We start from the raw sequence: 11,954 nt of genomic DNA on the forward strand, positions 1-11,954 counted from the left end.
CAGACAACATCTGCTAGTACTGAAGCTCAAACCCAAGCCAACATTCGCACAGTTGATTTGCAGTCCAAAACCTTAATCACTCAGCCATCCTGACGATTGAAGCAAAAAGTGCAATTTTCGACAATTGAACAAATTCATTCCACACCAAATACCAATCCATTGATAATGCCAGTGATTTGAAAGCTGCTGTAAAAAAAAATAACATCAATTACTTTTCAGATTCCTTGCCCTCATTCGCCCTATCACTATAGTCGTCCAATCCCTCTGATCATCCATTCCCCACCAGGACGGCTTGAGGCTCCTCCACTTCTTCATTGAACGGATGCTCAACCAGTTCCCATCTACCGTCAATTCATCCGCCTTGCGGAACTTGATTTAAACTGGCATTGGACAACTTCTCCTTAGACTCCACACGCTTACTGCAAATTAAATGTGTTGCTAGGGTATCCCGCAAGTGGCCTAGATATGCCTGTATTTCAATGGTATATGTGCAACATTGTTTGTTCTAGTCCTACTCATGTCCGATCCATCACCTCGTTTTCTGGTACATTGATGGAGTTTATCTGTGCCATTTTCAGCTTTCGCAGCAAACTCGAAATTAAGTCAACTTTGCTTTAAATTTCCACCCTTCCCTGTCCTAAACATGGCCCATCTCCGACTCTTCCCTTCCTTTCCTCGATTTCGCTACCTCCATTGCTGAGGATAGTCGGCCGACCAATATCTACTATAACCCCACTGATTCCCACATCTACCTTAATTACTCTTTTCCCCACTCGCTTTCTATAAGGACTTCTTTTCATTCTCCCAATTTCTCCATCTCCATCGTATCTGTCCTGACGATGGCAAAGTCAATACAAATGCTACCGATATGTAGCTAAATTTTTCTCCAGCAAGAAAAACCCATGACCCGAGTACACATGACCCTCGACCTTCTCCTGCCCATTTCCCGCACTTCTGCTCTCATCCCTTCTCCTTCCTCGCAGAACCATGATAGAGTTCCACTTGTGCTTAACATTCACCCCACTAACCGCCACATTCAACGGATCATCCTGCCCCATTTCTGACACATCCAACGTGGTCCCACCATCAAATACATCTTACCCTCCCCTCTCTCTTCAGCAGTCCAAAGGGAGCAGTCTATCCGGCACGCCGTGGTCCACTATCCAATCACCACCAACAAAGCTTTCCTTCGCACAGAGCCTTCCAGTGCAAGCGTAGGAGAAGCTACCAGTGGCCATTTTCTCCTCCCGTCCCACAGTCCAAGACAGAATAGGTGAAACAACCACTTACTTGCACTTCTTTCAACATAGTATTCTGGATCGACTGACATCTCCTCTACATTGGGGCGACCATGCACATATTATGTGAGCACCTTACCGAGCAGCTCATTTCAGTCCGCAACAAGAACCCCAAGCTTTCGATCGTCTGTCTCGTCCTCCTACTCTGTTCCCATGAAGCTCAACGTAAGTTCGAGGAACAGCAGCTCATCTTTCCATTAGGCACTTTACAGCCTTCCGGGCTCAACGTTGAATTCAACAATTTCATAATTCTAACCACTGCTCCCATTTTCTCGGACAGTAGCTGTTAGTCATGATTTTGCTATTCTCTCTTACCCTTTCTCTAGACGCATATTTTTTTTCTTGAAGTTTCCCTTTATTATGCCCTTTCGGTTTTGTCATGAAATCATTTCTGCTTTCCACCATGTGACAGGATTTCCTTTTCACTCTTTCCTGCCCTCCACCTCTCCATGCTTAAGTACCTGCTTAAAATCTGTTACACCTCCAACTTCTGACAGTTTTGATGAAATATCATCGATGTGAAACATTATCTCTGTTTCTCACTTCACTAATGCTGCGTGTCTTGTTGTATATGTTCAGCAATTTCTGTTTGCATTTCCTATTCCCAGCATCCCCAGTATGTTGCTTCAGAAAAAGTAACATCAGTGCTATGGATGAGAGGTTTTGTTATCAAGTGGTGATGAGGCGATGCTGTCAAACCGGAAAGAGCGGGTTCAACCTCTGTCTGCGCTTTCAAAGAAGTCCACGTCGATCTCCTGTTGTTACAAGCAGTCCATAATTATCTCAAATAGTAATAGATCAACAGGTTCACTGACCCGGGAGTTTGAAAAGCCATTTAATGTTTCTGAGTCCGTTAATTTTCCCAATCTTTTGCTAAATGTAATTATCTGAAGTCACGTGCAGAACATTATTATCCGTTTCCCACAGGATTAAAAGAACCACACCGAGGTAGAGGACCGCACTGCTAATGGAAATAGGTCCGACTTAACACCTCTGTCTAGGCCCCTAATAATTGTATTTCCATGATTATCGTCACCCCTCAGCCTCCTCTGTTCCAAAGAAAACTAACTCACCATGTCTAATCTTTCCTCATAGCTCAAATTCTCAGGTCCAGGCAACATTCTCTTAAATCTCCTCTTATCCTCTCCAATGCAATTACATATTTCCTGTAATGTGCTGACACAGTACTCTACCTCGAGCCTAACTAGTGTTGTATAGAGATGAAGCATAACCCCCCTGCTCTTAAATAATGTGCATCGGCTGATAAAAGCAAGTATTCCATATGTCTTATCAACCACATTATCAACCTGGCCTGCAACGTTCGGGGATCTGTGGACCTGAACTCCAAGGTCCATTTGTTCCGCTACACTTCTTCGTGTCCTACAATTTATTGTGTATTCCCTTGTCGTATTTTCTCTTTAAGTATATGTTAATAATTTGAGACATGTCATGAGCTGAGTGTAGCAAGCTAGGTAAAAAAGGTGTATTAGAAATGAATTTTCAAGTGATTGACAAAGAGCCATATGCATCAAATATTTAACAAAATACCGACGAGGATGGGACTGGACCCACGCGTGCAAAACACAATGGATTCATAGTCCCTCGCGTTATCAAGTCGGCCACCGAGTGCCGCAACACGATCAACCATCTCGTTTACTGATTTTTGCATCCGAACAGAACTCCCTTGCGAAAACAAGCCTTCACCGCTTGTCCTGTCCGTGCACCCAAATCGACAATGTTCAAAACATCTACAATCAGCTTCTGTATGCAAAGGGCCTTCCGTTACTTCAGGTGAGGGAATGTCAGAAATGGTCGGTTTTGAGACAGATTCAGAACGGAGGAAGACATGTTTCGTCCGGTGAGTTAAATGACCATGACAGGACTTCTTTACTATTGAAGTAAATCACCTTATTCATTCGGCCTCGCGCCAGTGCCATCACCAGACAAACTGTTGCGGGGAGAATTATGAGCAAAATAAAGGAGGGTTATTGATTATGTAAGGCAGAAAAGGTGGGAGAAGAGGTTGGTTTGAAAGAGTAAATAAGTTCAACTGCTAAAATCGTAATATCTGTTTCATTTAGTAAGGATAAATGTTTCGCTCTGTTCTATCAGCAGGTGTCCGAGTGAACAAAAGATATAAAACGAAATGTGTCGTGAATCGGATTTAAACCGAGGTTGCTGCGGCCACAACACAGCATACTAATCACTTTTCGATCACGGCGCCGCACACCAGCTGCCACAGATTTCTTCTGACTGCAGCAATGTTACACACGGCGGTGGTCAGGAAATATGTAGTTTTTGTGATTCAGCAAATTCAACCCCGCCAGAAATTATTGCAGCGTTGATATGCGACCAAGGCCCCGCACCATCTCGGGCCTTACTCCAGAATGGGAACTATTGCAACCCCAGTTTCGTTTAAAATGATTGCAGCTATATCACATGGCAAGAAACTCACCCTTTGTGAACCATGAAGACAGTAATTGCCAGCCCCGCTGTGAGGCAAACCGAGAATCTTTGTTTACTCGATAGTCGCTTTGACTAGTTAAGCCATGGCGTGAAACCACGCCTTTGAACTATCGCCTCCACTCACACATATCTATCAGCTACCGCTCAGTTCCATTTGGAGTTTGATTCCCTTTTTTATTTAAGCTTCTGCCTTATCTATTCTCCATGTGTGCCAATGCTGCCTGTATCTCTCGCTGCATTTATCTCGATGACAATCTGTGCATTGATTCTCAATGGATACCTCTGTTTGCCTCTAACATGAAATAAATGAAGGACTCAGACAATTCCTCCTCTGATACTAGGGACCTAAAAAGACAACATTTATAACAAGATACTGTTTATTGTGATCTAGAAAAAACAATTTTCCATCTGGAACGATTTAGATTAAATTCTGTGCGAACGAGATTATGACACACCATTATAGCAACCATTTTAAACAAACAAGGAATGAACCCGGACAGACGGCTCATCCCCTTAAGAGTGTAAACAGAATGAATAAAACACAGATCATTGCGTAAAACGCAGCAGATTGTGCAGATTCTGTCGATGAAAAACTCGGTTTCACGTTCTGTCGGATAACCATTCTGATATTTTTGGAAAAAGTTACAGATTACAGATTTATTCAACAAAATTAGCGCCTGTAAAAAATACGCAGCGAGAATGGACAAAAGTGAACGTCTTTGATACAGTGGAATGCAGGATCGATTAAATAATGAATGGCATAATGGGGAATTGGCAAAGTGTGTGGGAATCGGATAATAAGGTAACAAACGATGGTCTAGAGGAGGTGTTAGTGGGAACACCAGAACCATTACCAGACAATATTTATGATACAATACGTTGAATCTAATGTTAAGGCCAGAAGACTACAAAATGCCGAAAATATTGAGTGTCAACGCCTTTTAATCAGACCACGCAACATGGCCAGCCCGGATTGATTTTCTGTCCGGTTTGTATTCGGCAATCAAGAGACTAATTCAAAAGACAGCTTCTCACATCTTTTCAGCTCGAGAGAAAGAGGATGCACTCATATTCAGAGCAGAGGTGGACATTGACCCTAAATGTATGCTTATTCTAATTGAGGTGAGCTCATGCGTCCAGACAGGAAGATATACTGATCAAGTATTGGACGGAACCAAACACGGGTTTAGGTTATCCAACGAGACACAGAGTCGAGTACCTTTGAGATACTTTAACTTTACTCAATTGGGTGAGTTTCACTTTGCTCTGGGATTTGGACGCTTTGGGAATATCAACGCAAAATCACACGTTTTAATTTGAAATATTTCTGTTTACTCACGTCGACCGGCTGTGAGAAGCGGAATATTGATTTGAAAATGGCGGGGCTGGTCCGGGATTTGAACCCGGGTCCTCTTACATTTCAAATGTGCTTAACGCAAAGCGAAAAATCATAACCCTAGACCAACGAGCCGCCGACAGAAAAGAGGGGATCTCTCAGATTCTGACGGTATTGAGAAAATATATTAGGCCATCGTGCTTGCGCTGACGCTCAGAGACCCTATCTAATTAGTCCCTCTCGCCACAATTCTACAAGTATTATCCCTTTGACGAATATATTATTAATTTGAGACATTAAATGACATGAGCAAAGTGCAGCATTGTCAGTGAAAGGGGAATTTGGCAATGAGGTGAAATGTGATTGACAAAACGACCACGGTGGGCAAAGCTGCAAAACAATAACGACGAGGATGGGGTTCGAACCCATGCGTGCAGAGCACAATGGATTAGCAGTCGATCGACTGAACGTCTCGGCCACCTTGTCACTTTTTCAGAGCACTGTCAATCATTCAATCTACTATGTTTTGTATCCAAAGAGAAATAACGTGCAAGAAAGTCCACTTTGCAGCTGCTCTGCCTCTGCAACCAGATCGACAATGATGAAAAGGTGCCATTAGATTCTTGAAGCAAACAGCCTTCCTTTACTTCAGGTGAGTGACTGGAAGAGATGGTTGGTTTTTCGGCAGAATCACAACAAAGAATATAATATTTCACGCAGCGAACAAATTGACCGCATTAGGAATTGAACCTGTAATCATTCTGAAAACGTCGAGGTTGTAATCGAAGTCAGACGCCTCATCCATTAGGGCGCATGGCCTCCACCATCAGCGCAACATTTGGTATTGTGTATATTGGGAGAGTTGAGTCCAGACTCAAATGTACTGACTTCCACGAGACACATGCTGAAGTCAAGGTCACTCAGGGCCTGCACCTTTAATTCACAGCTCTCCAGTGCTGCACTTGCCTGAGACCTCCCTTTATATACCTCAGTGGGACAGGTATGGAGTGTCTCCTGCAAGTGCACCCCTGGTGGTAAGGTATGCTTATTGTTTCAGGTCATATCCAGTTACAGTCATGTATAGCATGTTAAGATACAGTTATATACAGTAATGTGAGATACATGACATCAGCCTCCCCCAAGTTCTTATTGCCTTTATAGATTCAGTCTCGGAGGTGGTCTGCGCTCTCGCGTGGAGCGTCTTAGTTGTGGTTCTGTTGTTTGCTTGGTGCCTGTGTTTCGTTCGGTGTGATTGCTGGTATCTCGCCTGGGCTGTCTGTTTCATTCGGTGTGATTGCTGGTATCTCGCCTGGGCTGTCGGTTTCGTTCGGTGTGATTGCTGGTATCTCGCCTGGGCTGTCTGTTTCGTTCGGTGTGATTGCTGGTATCTCGCCTGGGCTGTCTGTTTCGTTCGGTGTGATTGCTGGTATCTCGCCTGGGCTGTCTGTTTCGTTCGTTGTGATTGCTGGTATCTCGCCTGGGCTGTCGGTTTCGTTCGGTGTGATTGCTGGTATCTCGCCTGGGCTGTCTGTTTCGTTCGGTGTGATTGCTGGTATCTCGCCTGGGCTGTCTGTTTCATTTGGTGTGATTGCTGGTATCTCACCTGGGTGTCTGTTTCGTTCGGTGTGATTGCTGGTATCTCGCCTGCGCTGTCTGTTGAGACTGCCCTTTCCTCAGATTGCTCCACCTATCAGTCCACCAGGTGTGGTGTGAATTCCACATTGTCGTCTGCCACTGGTTCTTCAGTGTAATCAGTGAATCTACTTTTTACTTGGTCTACATGCCTCCGGCAGGTTTGGCCATTGTCCATTTGTATAACCAGTAGACTGTTTCCCTCTTTTTCTTTTACTGTCCCTGCCAACCTTTTGGGAACCCAGCCATAGTTTAGCAAAACACTTTGTCCCCTATCTCATTCCACCTCCCCTTTGAATTTCGGCCATGGTACTCAGTTAGCTTTCGACGCTTAGCGTCAACAATTTCATGCATGTCTGGGAGGATTAACGAGAGCCTGGACTTTAAGGTTCATTTCATCAACGAATGTGGACGAGATCTGTATGCCAGCAGCAGTCACGACAGGCGCCTCTGCAGCAAGGGACCTTGAATTCTGAGCATGCCTTGTTTAATGACCTGCACTGCTCGCTCCGCCTGGCCATTGGAGGCCGGGTTGAAAGTTGCTGTTTTAAAGTGATTCATATCGTGGTCAACTATAAAATCGTGAAATTCTGCGCTGGTGAAACACGGACCATTATCACTGAACAATATGTCAGGAATGCCGTACATTGCAAACATGGTTCTAAGGTTCTCCACAGTGGTGGAGGTTGTGCTGGAGTTTAAAATGGTGCACTCGTTCCATTTTGAAAATGCATCAACGACTACGAGGAACATTTTGCCCATGAATGGGCTCGCATAGTCGACATGCACCCACGACCATGGTTTGGTGGGCCAGCGCCAGCGTCTTAAGGGGCCTCCCTGGGGGCATTACTGAGTTGGGCACAAAAGGTGCACCGACGGACGCAGAGCTCCAAGTCCGCGTCAATGCCAGGCCACCAGACTTGAGATCTGGCTATGGCCTTCATAAGGACAATCCCCAGGTGCTCGCAATGGAGCTCCCGGAAAAATGCCTCCCTGCCTCGTAAGGGCATAATTACTTGGCTGCCCCACAGCAGGCAGTCTGCCTGTAGTGAGAGTTCATGCATGCACCTATGGAAGGGTTTGACCTCCTTGGGGCAGGCATCGCGAGCCTCTGCCCAGTCACCAGTTAAAACGCATCTTTTAACTAGAGATACCGTGTGGTCGATGCTGGTCCAGCCTCTGATTTGGCGAGCCGTCATGGGTGAACCTGTGGATTCAAAGGCATTGATTGCCATGACCATCTCACAGTCCTGTTCGTCGGACCCTTCTGTGGTCGCCAGGGGTAGCCTTCTAAGCGCGTCGGCACAGTTGTCTGTGCCTGGTTTGTGACTTATCGTAAGCCACCAGCATGAGTGGCCACCGCTGAATGCGCGCCGAGGCGTTGCCGTTGATTGCCTTGCACTCGGATAGGAGGGACGTGAGGGATTTGTGGTCAGTTTCTAACGCGAACTTGGCCCCGGAAAGGTATTGCTGCATCTTTTTGACACCATACACGTACACGAGTGCCTCCTTCTCAACCATACCGTTCCCGCGCTCTGCCCGCGAAAGTGACCTGGTGGCATAAGCAACGGGATGCAATTTAACTGCAACATTGACATGCTGTAAAACGCAACTGAACCCATAAGCTGACGCAGCACACATAAGGATTAAATTTTTACCTGGCTCAAAAAATGCTAAAACACTCTTGGAACATAGGAGGTTGCATGCCTTATTGAAAGTGCGTTCTTGGGCGTCCCCCCAAAACCAATCGCACCCCTTTCTGAGTAGCACTTGGAGAGGCTCCTGCAGCGTGCTCATGTTCTGCATAAAGTTCCCAAAGTAATTGAGTAGCCCGAGAAACGCGCACACTTCTGAGACATTCCAGCGACTGGGTGCCAGGTGAATCGCTTTGGTTTTGGATTCGGTTGAGCGGATTCCATCAGCGGCAATCCTTCTGCCAAAAATTCAAACTCAGGCGCGAGAAACAGACACGTGGATTTCTTAACTCTTCGGCCTACCCGATCCAATCGACTGTGTATTTCCTCAAGTTTCCGGAGATGAGAGTCGGTGTCCCTGCCCGTGATGAGCATGTCATCTTTAAACACAACAGTCCCAGGGATGGACTTGAGCAGACTCTCCATGTAGCGCTGGCATATAGCAGCCGCCGACCTGATGCGGAATGGGCATCAATTGTACCTAAAAAGGCCTCGAAGTGTGTTGGTGGTGGTGAGTAGCTTAGAATCTTCGGTCAGTTCTTCCGTCATATATGCAGATGTGCGTCAAGTTTCGAGAAAAGTTTACCTCCGTCGAACGTGGCGAATAGATCCTCCGCTCTGGGTAGCAGGTATTGGTCCTGTCGGGAGACTCTATTTATCGTGTAATCCCCACAGATTCACATTCATCCATCAGGCTTCATGACGGGGATAATGGTGCTTGTCCAGTCGCTAAATTCCACGGGAGAAATTATGCCTTCCCGCAGAAGCCGGTCCAGTTCGTTTTCTCTCTTTTCCCTCATCACATATAGATCCTCAGTTTGGTGTCGATCTTTGTGAGTTTTGGTCTGTTGCTTTTGTGCGGCTATAGTTGTTCAAATTGTTGAACGCTCATGAGGGATTGACTGGCCCCCGTGTCCAGTTCCATGTTGACGGGTATCCCGTTGAGCAGAACCCTCATCATAATTGGAGGCGTCTTGGTGTAAGAACAGTCGACATTTATCGTGTTAACCCGCTGTACCTCGGCGTCCCGTGCACTGTTCCAACCAGGTTCTGGTCCGCATTCCGACCCTTCTGATTCGTAAACCAGCCGAGCTGCTGTTTTTCTCCACATACGAGCCAGATGCTGTGTGTGGTTGCAGTTTCTGCAAACGGCATGCTGAAATCGACACACCCTGATAGAGTGCCTACCCCCACATCTCCAACACAGACCGTTTCCATTATTTGCGAAGGATGAGCTGCGTCTGGCTGATCTCCCTTGAGCTTCTCTCGATCTGTTGTTTATTGCTCGCATTGGGGTTGATGAGGTGTGATCGGCCGTTTATGTGGCCCTTGATTTTGATTGATTTTGGCGCCACTGTCTGCTGTTGAAGGCCTGCTCTCCGGCCTTTGTCTTTGTGTGGGGGTAGCGGTTTGTTTCACAATGTGAATCCCTTGTTCCGATGCCTTGTTGGTTGTCATATCCGAAGTAAAGATCAGCCTCGTTTCTTCTTCGCCTGCCAAGAACGTCTGTGCGACCAGTGCTGCTGCCTTTCGAGGCAAGTTCTTAGTCTTTATAAGCTTTCGGAATATGCCTACGTGGCCTATTCCTTCAATAAAAATGTCTCTCAATACTTCTCTCCTTAGTTCATCGGTGAAATCACATGAACTAGCCAGCCTCCGAAGTTCCGCAACGAAGTTGGGTATGCTTTGTTCCACACAACGTCGGAATTGTAGAATCTGTGTCTGGCCATGTGTAGGCTGTTTGCTGGCTTCAGGTGGTCTCTCATCAGTGCGCTCAACGCCTCAAACGACTTGCTTGCTGGTTTCTTGTTGCCAGCAGGTCTTTCATTAAAGCATATGTTTTCGATCCACAGCTGGTCAGGAGATGGGCTCTTGTCTTGTCTGCCTTATCGTCGCCCAGCCAGTCTTTCGTCACAAAGTTTTGCTGGAGCCTTTTTATAAAGTCATCCCAATTGTCTCCAGCATTGTATTTCTCATCTGAGCTATTGGTAACCATTCTGTCGATTCTGTGATCCCATTCTCTTCGCCAGTGTAAAGTCCTGAGTCGAATGTACTGACTTCCACAAGACACATGCTGAACTCAAGGTCACTCAGGACCTGCACCTTTAATTCACAGCTCTCCACTGCTGCACTTGACGAGACCTCCCTTTATGTACCTCAGTGGGACAGGTATGGAGTGTATCCTGCAAGTGCACCCATGGTGGTAAGGTATGCTTATTGTTACAGGTTATATCCAGTTAAAGTCATGTATAGCATGGTAAGATACAGTTATATACAGTAATATGAGATACATCACAGGAAGCAAACTCGGGGCAAATGCTATATCAAGTAGTGGGTTTAGGAAAGATGAGCATATTTCGAGTAAATGAACAAATGCACTGCGATCTGGGTGCGCAGCGAAGCAGCCAGCCCCAATGTAACTTGGAACACAACAGTTTAACAATTCGGTCATTGCAGCAGAAATCACACTCTAGCTTACACAAATCATACTCCTTCTCAAAATATGCAGGATGATCCGGGATTACGAGATAATCAGTTTTAAAGGGACAGTTATGAACCGGAACTGACAACCATCCCGTTGAAACAGACGGAAAATGATCCGGGAATGCAAGCACATCCATTTTACACAGATGCAGAATGACCCTTGACTGACATCAGTTCCCTTTTAAAAGAATAAAGTGAGATTTATATCATTCCTGAAGGCAATTGCACGGTGCGTGAGTGAGCGTGGGGGTCAGGCCCACGCGGGGCTGGGATGGTGATTGAAACCACATGTGATAGACAGGCAGGAGGGAGGGAGGGACGTAAAAGCACTAAAAGCCAATTTAGAAATATATATATTTGACATTTTAAGAAAAGAAATACGCTTAAATGTTATTTAAAAATAAATGAATTTGATTTGTTTTAAATAAATAAATAATTAATTCATTATCTGGATGTTTTTTGATTGAACGAAGGCTGTGTGATTGGAAGAATTCAATTGGAAATGACGGGGTGCAGTCAGTAAATACCAAAACACTGTAAGCCCATGGCGAAAGAAAAGCCGGACGGAAGATGTGGGCTACAAAGGCGGTCTTTTAAATTCACATGTGTCATTCTACTGCATATGACAGCAGCTGCTTGTGCTGTGAAAGAGGTCAAATGTAATAGAGCCCAGTGCAGGCAGAACAGAAAAAGCATATTTAACGTGAAAGTTATGAAGTTGGGATTGTATATATTTAGACATATATACATATATATATATATATACATGTAAACACAAAGCCAGTCAGTTAGTCATGTCTCGTCTTGTCTTGAATTGATTTGATTTGAATTTCAAAATACATGTGGAGGATGTCATCATGTCACAAAGCCCACACGCAAGCCCTGGCTAAAATCGCTATATTTCTAACTTGTGTATTTTCCCTTCTTTCAGATGTAGAATAGCAAAATCCCACAGCAGATTCTTCTACTGTCAGCGAGTCCACGAAGGAGTGTTCAATCAAATCAGTATGGCTTCAAGTTGCATGTAATGTATTTGTCTCACAT

This window comes from Pristiophorus japonicus, unplaced genomic scaffold (genome assembly GCF_044704955.1).
Source record: "Pristiophorus japonicus isolate sPriJap1 unplaced genomic scaffold, sPriJap1.hap1 HAP1_SCAFFOLD_45, whole genome shotgun sequence".
Classification (NCBI taxonomy): domain Eukaryota; kingdom Metazoa; phylum Chordata; class Chondrichthyes; family Pristiophoridae; genus Pristiophorus; species Pristiophorus japonicus.